Raw genomic sequence first — 14,197 nt, 5'->3', positions numbered from 1 at the left:
TCACCTGCATTTTTGCTCAAAATCTTAACAAATATAAAATAACAGTTCACATTGAACTGTAATATCCAGATAAATATTTAACTTTCTATATCCAGAATTTTCAAAGGAAAAGAAAAAAAATACGGCAGTTTTACATGAAGGCACTAGTAAAAGCAATAGAACATGCCATTATTGTAGCAATCAAATTTGAATTATCACACATAATGGATGGGGGGTTTTGGGGGGTTTGGGTGGGTTTTTTTTGGTGGTTTTTTTTTTTTTTTACTATTATTTCTTTCTGTTTAATTTGAAGTACTGTTATGCATCAAGATAAATGATTTTTGAACCTGATCTCTGAAGTCATCAGACACTGGGAGCTGTTCATCAAGGCTATTAAAATATTTTTTTTTAAATACATTGCTGGTTAAATTCTAAGCTTACATGGAATTTTAAATCTCCTAGCTGTCAGAAACAAGGGACTTTAACCATATTTATGAAAGCCCAGAAGAAGCAGAGGATCAGTACCAATCTGAAAGCTCTTCCCATAACAATGGGATGCCACTGACAACTGACAAAAAAACAGTTTGAGGCTGTTCCCCAAGATCTCTTACACACTGGGTATGGAAGTCCTAGCTCAAGGGGAGGAGGCAGAAACCTTATACTGACCCTGAATAGCTTAATGAACAAATACCAACACATTAAAGAACAGTTAAACAGTGTTATTCCTTCTAAATCATGCACATAGCTTCAATTAGCTTCCCAAATAGCTACTGAGATTAAATTGTTTTAGAAAATTATAAGTTATGCTTGGAAATTTTGCACAATCATCACAGAAAAAGATCCAAACAGCTTGACTACAGAAGTGCGTTTTTAAATTCCAGTCACCAGAGGCTGCAAATCCTAGAAAAGTCAATGCAGATATTAATGATGTGAAGATGACAGATAATCCAAACCAACAGATAGTGAGCACTGAGACTATGAAGACTGGACATGAAAAGGGCCAAAAAAGCCACAAGCCTGTGTGGAAAGTTTTTTGACAAGGGAATATTCAATGATCACTACTTCGCCCTTTGGAGACATGTTATCTATCTCCAGCAAATGTATCTACATTTGGCAACTAATCCCATTCTGTAATTACTTACATTCAATAAAATAATATTTTCACTTTTGATAGGATAAACTTTTCTGAGCCTTCTATTGTGATTATATTTATCTAGCAGACTACCTGAATAATTCACATAACACACCTTCTTTTCTCTCTTTTCTCTGTCTTTTGTGAGACAAAAATCTCACCTAGATTTTAAGAAATTATGAAGATAGCAAAATGAAATAAATAAAACCATCAGAATTCCACTCAACATCTCCCTTCTTGCTGGGGTGGAGGGACAGTGCAGCTCTGGTTTTGGGACCCACTTCTGAAAATGAGCAATGCAGTCCAACATCTGCATATGTGACTATGGAACAGGAAAACGGGTTGCATCAGTATGCAAGTCTTTCTATATTTCCGTATTTTTTTGCCTTTGGTTAATTAAGTTCTCCCTTGAATGTCTGACTAAAGCAAGATAATCTCTACTTTGCAAAGATTAACCCCATTAATACCAATTAACAGATAACAAAGAAGGCTTTTAATGTTTTACAGCAACAGGCTAAGGAGGATCGTACAGAGAAGGATTAGAGGGGATCACTTGTATCTTTAGTTTATGACATCTCATTCAATAATTTATAATAACTGTCAAACATTTTAGACTGAAGAAGTTGTAAATATTTAAGCAGTGGAGAAGAGAAATTTCTCTCGTACTCTTTAATATGTGGGAAAAGAGGAAAAAGACAGGTAGGGGTCAGGTCCTAAGGAAAGCAAAGACTCAAAGACATCTGGAGATGCTGGTCCCTCTCCCACTACTGCGAAAGATAACAATAACAAGTTATATCTTGCATTTATAGTAAAGTAAGTCAGGACCATACTCAGGCAGCAGCTACATCACCTGGGCACTGCACTTGGTGATTTTTTCCAAGTGTTTTGCATGCACCCTCATCTTCCACTGATAACACTGCCACACTGGTGCCATACCAGCTCCCTGCCAGGTCAAACTGTCCTATCATAAAGATGCTTATAATAGAACTACTGTTATGAATAGGATAATAAGTCGTCCTGATACAACTTTGTAGACATCAGACTAAAGAATTTCCCTAGAAATGCTTGTAATCAAAGCAGTTCATACTGAAATCTACCTTTGTTTCCTTGTTTATTAAAAAAAAAAAAAACAAAACAAAAACCCCAAACCAAAACAAACACAAAACCCCCCACAACACAAAAACCCAAAACCCACAAACCAAATATCCCACAAACCAAAACCCACCCCACTCCCCCTTTAAAGAACTCTGAGTTCAATGGAGGCATTATCTTTTTTCTGACTACAGATAATGACTATGCTGGCTCAGTTTCTTCTTTGCGTTCAAATCTAACTGTCCCAAAGAAAATCTTTGCCCAATGTCAGTGAATTAATAAGTTTTTCAGAATTAGAACTTCAAGTATATTATATTTTTCATTTAAACTAACAGGTGTATATTTTTTAATAAAATTAGGATTTATTTTCAAATTAAAATAATTACATTCTTCCTAGTGCTCAAATCAATTCTTTCAAACTTTTACTTAAATGAGAATAGGGTCTTCCTGTGCTAGGTATCTCTATAACAATCATAAGGAAGAACACTTGTCCTGAGGCCTTTACAAGGGACATGAGAAAAGGAGATGTTAAAAAGAAATATTACTATCCTACATTTACAGAATGAATTTATGAACAGTAACATTTTTTTTTAAAAAACAAAAAACAACCAAAAATCAAAAAACAGTGCCATAACTGTTTCCCTCTCCCCTTCTGAATGGGTATGCTCAAACACACATGGAAAAATAAATTTATTGGACAGATTATCATCAGAATTTATTTTATAAACATCCACTGAATTACTAGTTTGGGGTTCTTTTTCCCCTTTCAGACACAGAAGTCAGAAATGTTTGAACGGATAAATGCATACTGAAGTTCTTGGGAAATATATTAAATATTTCTAGTGCAGACATAAACTGTAAAAGGAATTTTCTTCCTCTGTACAAGACACTACCTTTAAAAGGCATGAAAAAATAGATTCTTGCATATTTGATAAGAGCCAATTAATCTCCAGTCAAATGCTCTGTTCTGTTCTGCTTCATCACCCACCCCTTCTGCTGATATTTTATTCTTCTAAAGATCTGAGAATATACTGGGCATAGAAGCTGCCACTCTGAGCAGTTCATGTAAGGAGAAGTTAGTGTCAGACCATGAAACACCTGCAGTTATTGCATTTCTGTATCTATATTAATTTTACAGAGCTACCTATATAAACACAGCGACCTATATAAAGTCTGCTTTGCTGAACTGACACTGCTGCTGCGGTGTATTGACTCAGAGCCCTCCTGCTCCCGCACATCCTTCCTGCTCGTTGCTAGGTAACCAGAGGATTTTTGTAAGCCAGCCCAAAACTGGCTTTTGGGTTTGGGCATGAACTTCTGTAATTTGTTAACTAGCAAATACAGAAATCATAATTCATTAGCTGATGGCAAAATTACATCTCAAGCGTGTGTGTACATGTGCGTGTGCGTTGCTGTCCATGGAAGCAGAGTATTTTTGTCAGAACAGAGCCATGGTGCCTTTTCCGTATATTCCACAGGGATATCAAATGTAGCCGTCTGCTAAAAAATTGCATTATCTCCTATCTGAACAATATGTACCTTCTCAAAATTTCAAGAGGCCATTATGAACAGTGTGCTATTCAATAGCTGATATGTCAAACATGCTTTGAAACTTCAGATGTAGTACCAGAACACAGATAAGTACATATGTTTGTGTATATATGTTCATCATACTTCATTTAAGAATACCTCAGAGTATTGTGAAAATACAGAAATAATGCACGTGTAGCAGGATTCAGCAGCACCTTTGAGAAAAGAAAAAGATAAAATGTGTACACATGTTTGAGAACATCAACCTCCCACAAAAAATTTGGTTACAGCATATTTTTGCCTTCATGATACAGCTGCAAAGATGGCAACGTCAAAGTTTATTAATCTCTCTACCATCTTTTCTATAGTTATAGAGAGATATTTTACACCAATTCAATTACTCAATTGGAGAAGGTATACTTGCATCATGTCCATAATCATCTCCTTCCATTCCACACAAGTACTCACTTCAAAACTAATTTCTGACTTTCCTACTACAGCACTTGCCATTGAACTTTCTAATTCACAGCATCCGAGAGCCTGGAGACCCTTGTCTCTCTCCCAGTCTTCCATGTCCTATTTCAGGCTTATAGCCCAAGGTTACCCCTTGCTTTCTCTCAGAGAAACATCTGCAAATCATATGATGGTGCAAATTAGACAGCTACCTGAAAAATCACAGAATTTCTAAGAGGTGTGCTAGCATAATACTGTTCACTTAATCACCTGGCTTTTGTTACATCCCATCACTTCATCACTAAACTATTACATCTCTTTATAAGAAATTCCCTTTGACTCCATTAGACTTTTTTTCTCTGCTCACTGAGAAGATGAGCAGTGACTGAACTCTTCCAATCCACAAACCTGTGCTCAACATGTGGCACAATCAGAAACCAGGCAAAAAAACTCAGATATGATTCTCCTGCGTCTTCTATATTGTTTGTACTATGGAAATAGTAATAATGCCAAACAATATGTAACTGCTATGCGAGTCCCATGCTCAAGGTTACATGTTTGTCTCCTAGCTGTTGAAGATACTATAAGCAACTAAAATTACATTCCTGCACAACTGACAACAGCAAACATTTCAAACGCCAGAAATCTGATCACACATGATTTAGCAGTACCTAATATTCAACATATTGTGTTTTAAAAATGGCATGACATGCATGATTTTCTTGATCCTACTACCTTACAGTCTTCAATGTCTTTAAATTAAAATCAGGAATAGAATTCTCCATTTACCTAAGCCAGCAAGCAAGCAAACAAGCCAACCAAAAAAACCCCCTCTATATTTTCTGGTATCTCACATCCTTGACTGTCATTTGAATTGTTTCTCTGTGCTTCAGATATGACCCTGAGTAGCAAATTCTGGTCTGGGAATGATGTAAACTGTGCACTGTCTGGATGATTGCAGTTGCCACGGGGATTGTGATGCAGAGTTCTCTTGCCCTTGAGGTGTATAATTGCAGGTACTCAGAATAGACATGAATGCCTATCCAGCTTTTGATGATGCTCCATGATCTGCTTTATTATTTTATAGAAAAAGAAGAACAGAGCAAAATTTAAAATGAAAACGGAGAATGGAGAAAGAGTGGATGGTAATTTATCTAGTGTCACATATGAGTTATTTGGATTAGATCCTCAAGTAGCGTAGCTCCTGTGACATCAGTAGACGTACTCAACACAGAAATCTGCATCACCATCAAAATATCAAATAGAGAGCAAAACATAACATTTAGAAAGTTCTTGTGCCAAAACATAAGTGCCTGCTGTTTCTTCGTGTGCAGACTAGGTCATCATCTGGCCTCAGTGCAGACAAACCACCAAGTACCAAATAAAACTTCAGCAATCCTCAGGGGAAGGTTTTGCCTAAGTGGCAATGTGGAGAGCAATGTAAATATGGAAAGTATGATTTATTTATGCAACACAGCACTCTGGTGTTTGGGACTCACATCAGCACATGTGTTTCCAACTCCAGTGCAGAAACTGCAGAAACCTGTCAAGAGGTTTTGAGAAGCACTGTGTCAACATGGTGATTTCATTTCATCACAATTTGAGTTTCCATTTAAACTTTTCCTTTAATTGAAGAAAATCTGATCCAAACAATACGTCACTGATTCTTGTTTCCAGAAAATCCATGAAGTCATGTGAATGAATGTAAGCCCAAGACATATGATGAGAAAGACACCAAATATCACACAATTTCTCATTCGGATCAGCTGAAAAAAAGCCTGCATCTCTTTGAGCACAATCGCTATGTTATTCACCTTAACAGATTTCTGGAGTGAAAGTACTAATCATTGTATTTAAACCACACATCATGTGTGATGCATGAACATTGCTATGTCCATGTACTTAGATGGATGTATTCTGGAGGTGGAATTAACCATTATATAGTATAAGATAGCTAAAGGGTAAACTTCACATAAAATGCTGACGAAAGTTACTGCTCTTAAATGATAACATAACCCAGAGAACATAAATATCCTCCAAGAGTAAGTTTACTAAATCAAAAGAGAGCAGGATTTTATTTGCATGGTAAAAAACCCTGTAAAACCTACAAAATGGTCAAACTCTGCTATAGTTAACAAAAAAATGTCCAGCAAGTTCCAGTAAACCACCCACAGTACCTGTCATAGCTACGACTCAAGACTGACAAATACGGCATGCTCAATTATATTTTCTGAAAATGGATTTATGTGAGAGACAATATTTTTTATTTCACATTAAGGGTTAAATCTGAATAATATGTTCCTTTAAACTGAAGCCATTTGTGAGTAGAATTGTGCAGAAGAAAATAATAGGATTTGATTTAATGACTTCTGATAGGAAAAGCTTGAAAACAGTTCAGTGGATTGTTCAAAGTTGGATTCTTATTTGGAGCTCAGAGGAAGTGATTTTAAATAGTAGCAGGATTTGCCATCAAAAATAAATACCTGGGGAAGACAATTTCATATGCCTTTTTTTACTCTTTTCTGATGTTTGCTCCACTGAAAAACTGTGAGAAAAATTAAATTCCCTTGACAACAAATTAAACCAAAACAAATAAAACCAAAACAGGCATACCACTAAAAATTTCTGATAAGTTTTGAAAAAGTCAACATGGGATGAATTTTGCATGGGGCTTAATGTCTTCCTTTATGATATATGAAAGTGTTAGCACATCCCTCAGCATGATTCAGCTCTCTCATCGAGCCATTAAGATATATAAATATTGTATTTATTTCATTGCTTCTCTAATGATATTTGAAGGTACTTGCTATCTCCCAAGAGTATGCTTTTAAAAGGAACAAATAAATAAATAAGCCCAAGCTGGGTTTTTTTTCATTTACACTTAAAAGTTTGAGCTCACTGTGATAAAGGCCTACAGATTTGCCCCGAGAGCTTTAGAAGCTTATTAAATGGAAACTGTTCTCCAGTGCACACGCTGCATATGGGAGATAAGGCTGTTGATAAGACTGTATTCAGTTTCATTGAAAATATTTATGAATGCAATTTCTCACACACATCTACATACTCACACTCAGCCAAAGAGGCTCAATCATCAACCTCAAATCAGATAAACACATACGACAATAAACTTAATCTGTGTGAGTGCACTTCATGGTAGTGCTCTTCATTAAAAGCTTCTAATATTAATAATTTTACTCACAAACTGACAACTGAGAACAAACATCTTACATTTTGAGAAAAGTTTATAAGTCCGAGAGGCCAATTTACATTGGTAATGTAAATAATTCATCTTCATTTTGAAGCCAAACTTCCTAATAAGTTATCTAATATGTTATTGTGGTGGGTTGACCCTGGCTGAGGGCCAGGTGCCCACCAGAGCCGCTCTATCATTCCCCTCATTCACTAGACAGGAGAGAAAAGGTATAACGAAATGCTTATGGGTTGGGATAAGGACAGGGAGAGATCACTCACTAATTATCGTCATGAGCAAACCAGACTGAACTTAGAGAGAAAATTCATCTAATTTATTACCAAGCAAAACAGAGTAGAGGAATGAGAAATAAAACCAACTCTTAAAACACCTCCCCCCACCCCTCCCATCTTCCCGGGCTCAACTTCACTCCCGGCTTCAACCTCCGCCCCCCTCAGCGGCACAGGGGGACGGGGAATGGGGGTTATGGTCAGTTCATCACACAGTGTTTCTGCCGCTTCTTCATCCTCAGGGGGAGGACTCCTCTCATCGTTCCCCTGCTCCAGCGTGGGGTCCCTCTCACGGGAGACAGTCCTTCACAAACTGCTCCAGTGTGGGTCTCTCCCACGGGGTGCAGACCTTCAGGAGCAAACTGCTCCAGCGTGGGTCCCCCACGGGGTCACAAGTCCTGTCAGCAAACCTGCTCTGGCGTGGGCTCCTCTCTCCACGGATCCACAGGTCCTGCCAGGAGCTTGCTCCAGCGCGGGCTTCCCACGGGGTCACAGCCTCCTTCGGGTGCCTCCACCTGCTCCATCATGGGGTCCTCCACGGGCTGCAGATGGAATCTCTACACCCCCCCATCCTCCCTCCATGGGCTGCAGGGGGACAGCCTGCTTCACCATGGTCTTCACCACAGGCTGCAGAGGGATCTCTGCTCCGGCGCCTGGAGCACCTCCTCCCCCTCCTTCTGCACTGACCTTGGTGTCTGCAGAGTTTCTTACAGCTTCTCACTCCTCTCTCTGGCTGCAAAAGCGCTCTCTAACTGTTTTTGTCTTTCTTAAATATGTTATCACAGAGGCGCTGATTGGCTTGGCCTTGGCCAGCGGTGGGTCCGTCTTGGAGCCAGCTGGCATTGGCTCTATCAGACACAGTGGAAGCTTCTAGCAGCTTCTCACAGAAGCCGCCGCTGTAGCCCCTCACCCCCTACCAAAACCTTGCCACACAAACCCAATACAATTATATTAAACCAAAAAGCAGTATTTTTAAATCCACTGTGCAAGTTTTAATGAGCTATATATAAAGTACTTCTCTCCTTTGGAGATCCTTGACTTCCATGTGCCTCTCCATGTTTTGGTTGCTTGCTTCTTGGAAGAAGAGGGACCACTGACATGATTTCATGCTGTTGGATCTCATCACCTTCTCTATGATTCTACCCATCCTTTTCTATATCCTAACTTCATACTTCAGAGAATGGAGTTAGCAAACTGCATGCCATTTAGGGGTTCAGTTTTTGCTTGAGTACTCATGTTCAAAGCTAGGTTAACAATCTTCCCATACTAACCATCTGAACGCAGCAATCCTAGCAGGGCTTTGCTCCATTTGGTTGTTGTTTCCTGTTCCATTTGTTACTTTCCAATGTTATGTTGTTTTAATATATCATATCCTTATTTGTTCTCATGCACGTATCAGAAATGGTGCTCTGCAGTGAACTTTCTACTTTGGGCAACTGTAATCACAAACACTTCAAGCTATACTAGCTTCAGGAAACTAAAGATACACAGGGGCAAAAATAAAGAAATATGTATGTATAAACAGCCAAACAGGGATTTGAGAGTGGGATGCAGGAGGAAAAAAAGTCAATAACTGTAAGGAAACAAAAAGCTTTGTTGCAGATCAAAGGTGTTTGCAAAGGTGTGGAACCACTCTCTTTCTCTTCTGTCATTCCTTCTTAGTAGAGAATATTTTAAAATGAAGAAATCAAAGTATTGGAGACCAGCTGTAACTAATTTTCCTCATAGGGTGGGAATTTTAATTTTTAGCTCTGAAAAATCCGCCCCTACACCCCCCCAATAAAATATATTATATGCCCTTAAGATCAATTATTTTAGTTCTTTGGAGGTAGCATCCCTGTGCCAAGTTGAACATTTGGCTAAGCAACACCAGTGGAATTGCGCAAGAGACATGGTCTGGTACTACTCCCCTTCAAACTCCAATTGCAAATTCCTTGCACCACTGGGAGGAAAAGTAAATGAAACACTCTTACAAAGATTAGGGAGAACCACTTCCAATATACAAGGCATGCATAACTAATACATTTCTTTTATCTTGCTATCTGGACTACAAAGTCACCCTGGCTTTATTACTGGAAGTCATTGTATATCCATTACAAAAGAGCAGGGATAACATGCTTATGCATTCAAATAAAGGTAGGGATTTAATTTACTGGATTTCAGTCAGAGGTGGATGTGGCTCTTTGCAGCACAATTCAGTTACAGCATAATTCAACTCTTTTTAGTTACAAACATCGTCTGATGGGTGAGGTAAGCTCTTGCTTCTACATTGCAACTAGGTTGATTCATTGGCAAATACGTGCAATTTAATCGCTTCTAGACTATATGGCCTACAGCATAAAAGAGGGTTAATCTTAGAAGCTTGAATGCAGTCTAAGTGCTGACTATTTATTCACAAGTGAGATTTCAAGTCTCTCGGGTACTGCCTCACAATTCCTGTTTGTATCCTCAAATAATTATCATCCAAAATGTGCTCAAAACAAGCTCAATCTATTTCTTTATCTACTCTTTGTGATAACCATTGCATTGAGGAATGCAACATAATTGTGTTATTTCAGGCAATAAAATGGTCATCCCCCACAGAAAAATAATCAAGCAATTTAAAATGTGGTCATGGTTGCATGAGCAGCCAGATTCTGATTTCAAAAGACCTAACTAACCCTGAGTAAGTATTGCTTTTTAAGGGAAAATCATCTTGCAAAACAAATATTACTTCAGGGTGGGGTATGAGGGGGGAAGGTATACAGCATTGATTGTTTTTGAGAGCATCTTATCTGCTCTCTGGATATAATAGCTTGAGAAATTTCTAAAGGAAATTCTAGGAATTTTAGAAAACTTCAGAGTTTTTCTTCCAAGCCACACACACACTTTTCTGTCTCCTTTTCACATACACACACAAGCCTTTTGTTTGGTTGTTTGTTTTAAAATCTAAGACCTCAAGCTGTGGACTTTTTTGTTAATTTGCTGTGATAACTGTGAGAAGTACACAAAGCAGTTAATAAATCCTAGACAAGAAAGCAGTTGGAGAAGGCTGGAAGACAGATGATAGTTATATCAAGAAGAGCATGTTCTTCATAGCATAAAACTTATTTATACAGACTTCACAGTCAGGCTTGAGGCACTGAATCCAAATGAAATTGATTGACATCACAGAATACCAGCCATCAAGTTAGAATCTGCAATTTCATCTACTAAGTATTTAAGGTTCTATGGTTTAGTCTTAGTCTTCGTAAAAGTTTAAGTTTGACTTAGTCTTCTTAAAAGCCAGAGCCAGCTGCAGCACTAACAGGGGAACATTTGAATCTAGACTTTTAAATGAAGTATCACTATCATATCAGTAGCACAATTCTATTGAGTATTTTAGAGTATAGGACCCGTAAGAGAAAGGAGGATGTTGTAGATATTTTCCTTCTTGTTCGCTAATTTCCTTTTGACTATCAAATCTGATTTCCTGCAGACCTTCACTCTGAAGAACCGTATTTTCCCACTTCCTAAAGATGTGCACCCCACTCCAGGACTTGCTCTTCCTCTCCTTTCTCCCTTAACCAGAGGATCTGCCCTCTCAGTGTTCCCCACCTGGCACCATTTCTGCCTCAGGACATGCAGAGCTTCATTTGACCTCATGAACAGCACCTGTGGCTCTAAGTGGAAAGAAAAATAAAACCAGAACATCTAATCATCTGTTCATCTGTCTGTCTGTCTTCACATCCACTTAGTCATCATTGACAGAGCTAGGAGCCTTGGTCAGGGGACCCCAATTCTGATGGGAGAAATGGGGTAGAAGGTAAACCCAACGTGACCCAGCATTGCAGGACTGGGCAACAAGCAATGAAACAAAAACAATCAGGATCTCAAACAGGCACTGAACAGCTTTGGTACTGTTAGATATCACGTACTTCAAAACTGTGATTCTATTAAAGCACAAATACATTGTCCAGTACCAAACAATAAGCCAGCATGAACAGCATGATTACATCAGATTGGTGCTCTAATGAGATCACCTATCCCAGTATGCCCACTGCCTGCAGCACAGTGACAGCTCGCTCCTTTACATCATACCAAACGCACCACTTGCTCTCAAACCCTTTTATAATCTATTGTCTGTAGATGGTTCCAAGCTAAGGATTTCTCTTATTTTACAGTTGTAATGAAAGCCCTTTTTCTTACAGTTCTGTAACTGTAAGAAACCACAGAACTGACAACTGCTCAGTCTCCTTCATGGACTAGGATGTTTTTTCATTAAAAGGCTTTGTTCATTAAAAAATAATTCTATCATAATACTTTAAGTCAGCAACCCCCCAAAAATCCCCAGAATTCATAACTATAATGAAAATAAGGTTCCTTCAGATATATCATAAAACCACATGGAATTTTTCATTTCTACTTAAAAAGAAATACTGTGAAAGTAAGTTCTATTCTTCCTCGCAGAACTCTGTCATTGCATTTCTCTCTTAACTCACATGGACAATGACAACAACAAAACTATACTTGCTTATATGTTATTTTTCTAGGCTATTACTTGTGAAAAAAAAAAAGTATTTTTTAACCATACAACCCATTTCTCCTAACTTAAGAGTCAGAACACTGATGCAAATACTTTGTTAGTGATTTTCAATCTGTTCCAAAATTATTTTTCTATGATGGGATTGTGCTGAAACTTTTATACTTTGCCTTGGGAAAATAATTTTGAGAACCAGAAAAAATTGTGGTGCCTCAGAGAGCATCACTATCCCCCAGATTTTTTGCTGAGGTTTTTTTTTTTGTTTTGGTTTGGTTTTTTAGTGAAACAAGGAGCTACAGAATACCCCACCCCCCAGCAAATGAACAACTGCACCAATATTAGAAGGCAAAAAGTAAAATTTTCTACTAGTATCCACATCAGATTTTTATCATAAGTTGGTCAGAGAGAGTAAAGTATTTTACTGTCTTCATACATAAGTTTGCCTCATTATACTTCCTTGACATTAGAACTATTTGCTAGTAGTAGCAATGTGACAAGGTTAAATGTCAGGCAAAGAAATATATTTGAATGCTTAAACTATGCTGGTTTTGTCAGATTTACTCAGTTACTCTACTTCCTAATAATTATTTATTAGTAAATTAAACATTTTCTAAGACTTTAAATAGATATACTCTTCATAATCACACATACTCTTCAGTGTTTATACTGGTCTTTTACCCTTAGCCTTTCCATTTTGGAAAAAAGAAAATATAGTTTCTTGTTAGCTTTGCTCTTCATTTCTCATAAACTGGAAGAATGCAGCAATATTTGAGTTGCTAACACTGGCAAAAGAGTGCATCTTTGCATTTGAATGCTGGAGCTAGAAAATATTTGTTTTGCTGCTCTTTATTAATTGACAGAACAGCACTGAATTTTAAAAGTACTGATTCTACAACATACTGCTGTTATGTGCTATGTTACAACACACTCTTTAGGAAGCAGGCTGCTTGAATAAATTTATTATAGAAATATATTCAACCTCAATTAAAGGAGTTGGACACTGGGCTTTCAAAGAATTATGTTCAGCCTTGAAGAGTAAAATAGAATAATAAATAAATGATAAAAACGCCTTTTTGATCACATCATTTATCAATGATGAGAGGCTGGAGATTTAGTGCCAAGAATAAAGACAGAGGCTTGGATATTAAGCCTTCCAACTATTTCTTTGAAAAAACATTAATGTTAATGAAACAATAATCATACATTGTAGGACACATATATACTAGGGCCCAGAACGCAGTAAGTACAGCATTCACACTTTGAAAGGGAAATGAAGAAAGATTACTTTCTACCTGTGACACAATGTAATTTAACTGATCTTTGTCCAAGATTGCTCCATTACAAAATACACATCGTGCTTCACTAATGGGAACTAAAGGCAGTCTGAACTTTGAGATTAATATAACAAGAGCACACCCCACATTGAGACCAAAGATGTTAAAAAATTATTTTAAACACAAAACCCAGAAACTTTTAAACATATGCATATACACTAAAATAATTTAGTTTTCTAAATAGATGAAAGCCAACAGAATTGAAACTAGAAATATTTATAAATCAACCTCCCTCCCCTTGTTCACTGTGCTCTTAACTCACTGATAGCTGCAAACTTTGCGGCACCTCTGAGCTCTTAGCAAACTCCTTTTTCCGTCACAGAAGGGCAAAGCTCAGCACTACATCCCTACAGGGTAACAGCAAGCTTGTTCCGCTTTCCATCCATTGGCTGCAAGAGCCTCCCCGCCCCAAACTTGCCGAGCTACGTCCTGGAGAAAAGTCCATCCTTTTATCCCAACTTCCCTCCTTTAGCAGATGAGGAGGAGGGGAATTGTGAGTAAGTTTTGTAATGCGCCTGAAAGACCCTAATGGAAAGATTTGGTGAAGCAGGAAATGACAGCAATTCCTCCTTACCCCTATCGCCATGAATATCCACACTGTTTATACAGAGTTAAGTCCTAGGTCTTTAACGTGTTGTTTCCTTTCCATAAGGGCTTTCTGCCCTTTAGCTGAATGAATGTTCCTGAACACTTTAC

General features: G+C 37.9%; 1 long non-coding RNA gene across 2 annotated transcripts in view; it reads right to left on the bottom strand.

Annotated features, from left to right (window-relative positions):
- Nucleotides 1-13,922, bottom strand: part of LOC142602070 (uncharacterized) — a 55,179-nt gene extending 41,257 nt beyond the window's left edge. For both annotated transcript variants that reach the window (XR_012835735.1, XR_012835734.1), the window contains exon 1: nucleotides 13,764-13,922. This is a non-coding gene — a long non-coding RNA (uncharacterized LOC142602070). The remainder of the gene's footprint in view (nucleotides 1-13,763) is intronic.
- Between the last annotated feature and the right edge of the window lie 275 nt (nucleotides 13,923-14,197).

Source organism: Balearica regulorum, chromosome 5 (assembly GCF_011004875.1).
Source record: "Balearica regulorum gibbericeps isolate bBalReg1 chromosome 5, bBalReg1.pri, whole genome shotgun sequence".
In the NCBI taxonomy this organism is placed as follows: domain Eukaryota; kingdom Metazoa; phylum Chordata; class Aves; order Gruiformes; family Gruidae; genus Balearica; species Balearica regulorum.
The sequence above is the reverse complement of the archived record's forward strand: the minus strand, read 5'-3'. Positions and strand labels throughout refer to the sequence as shown.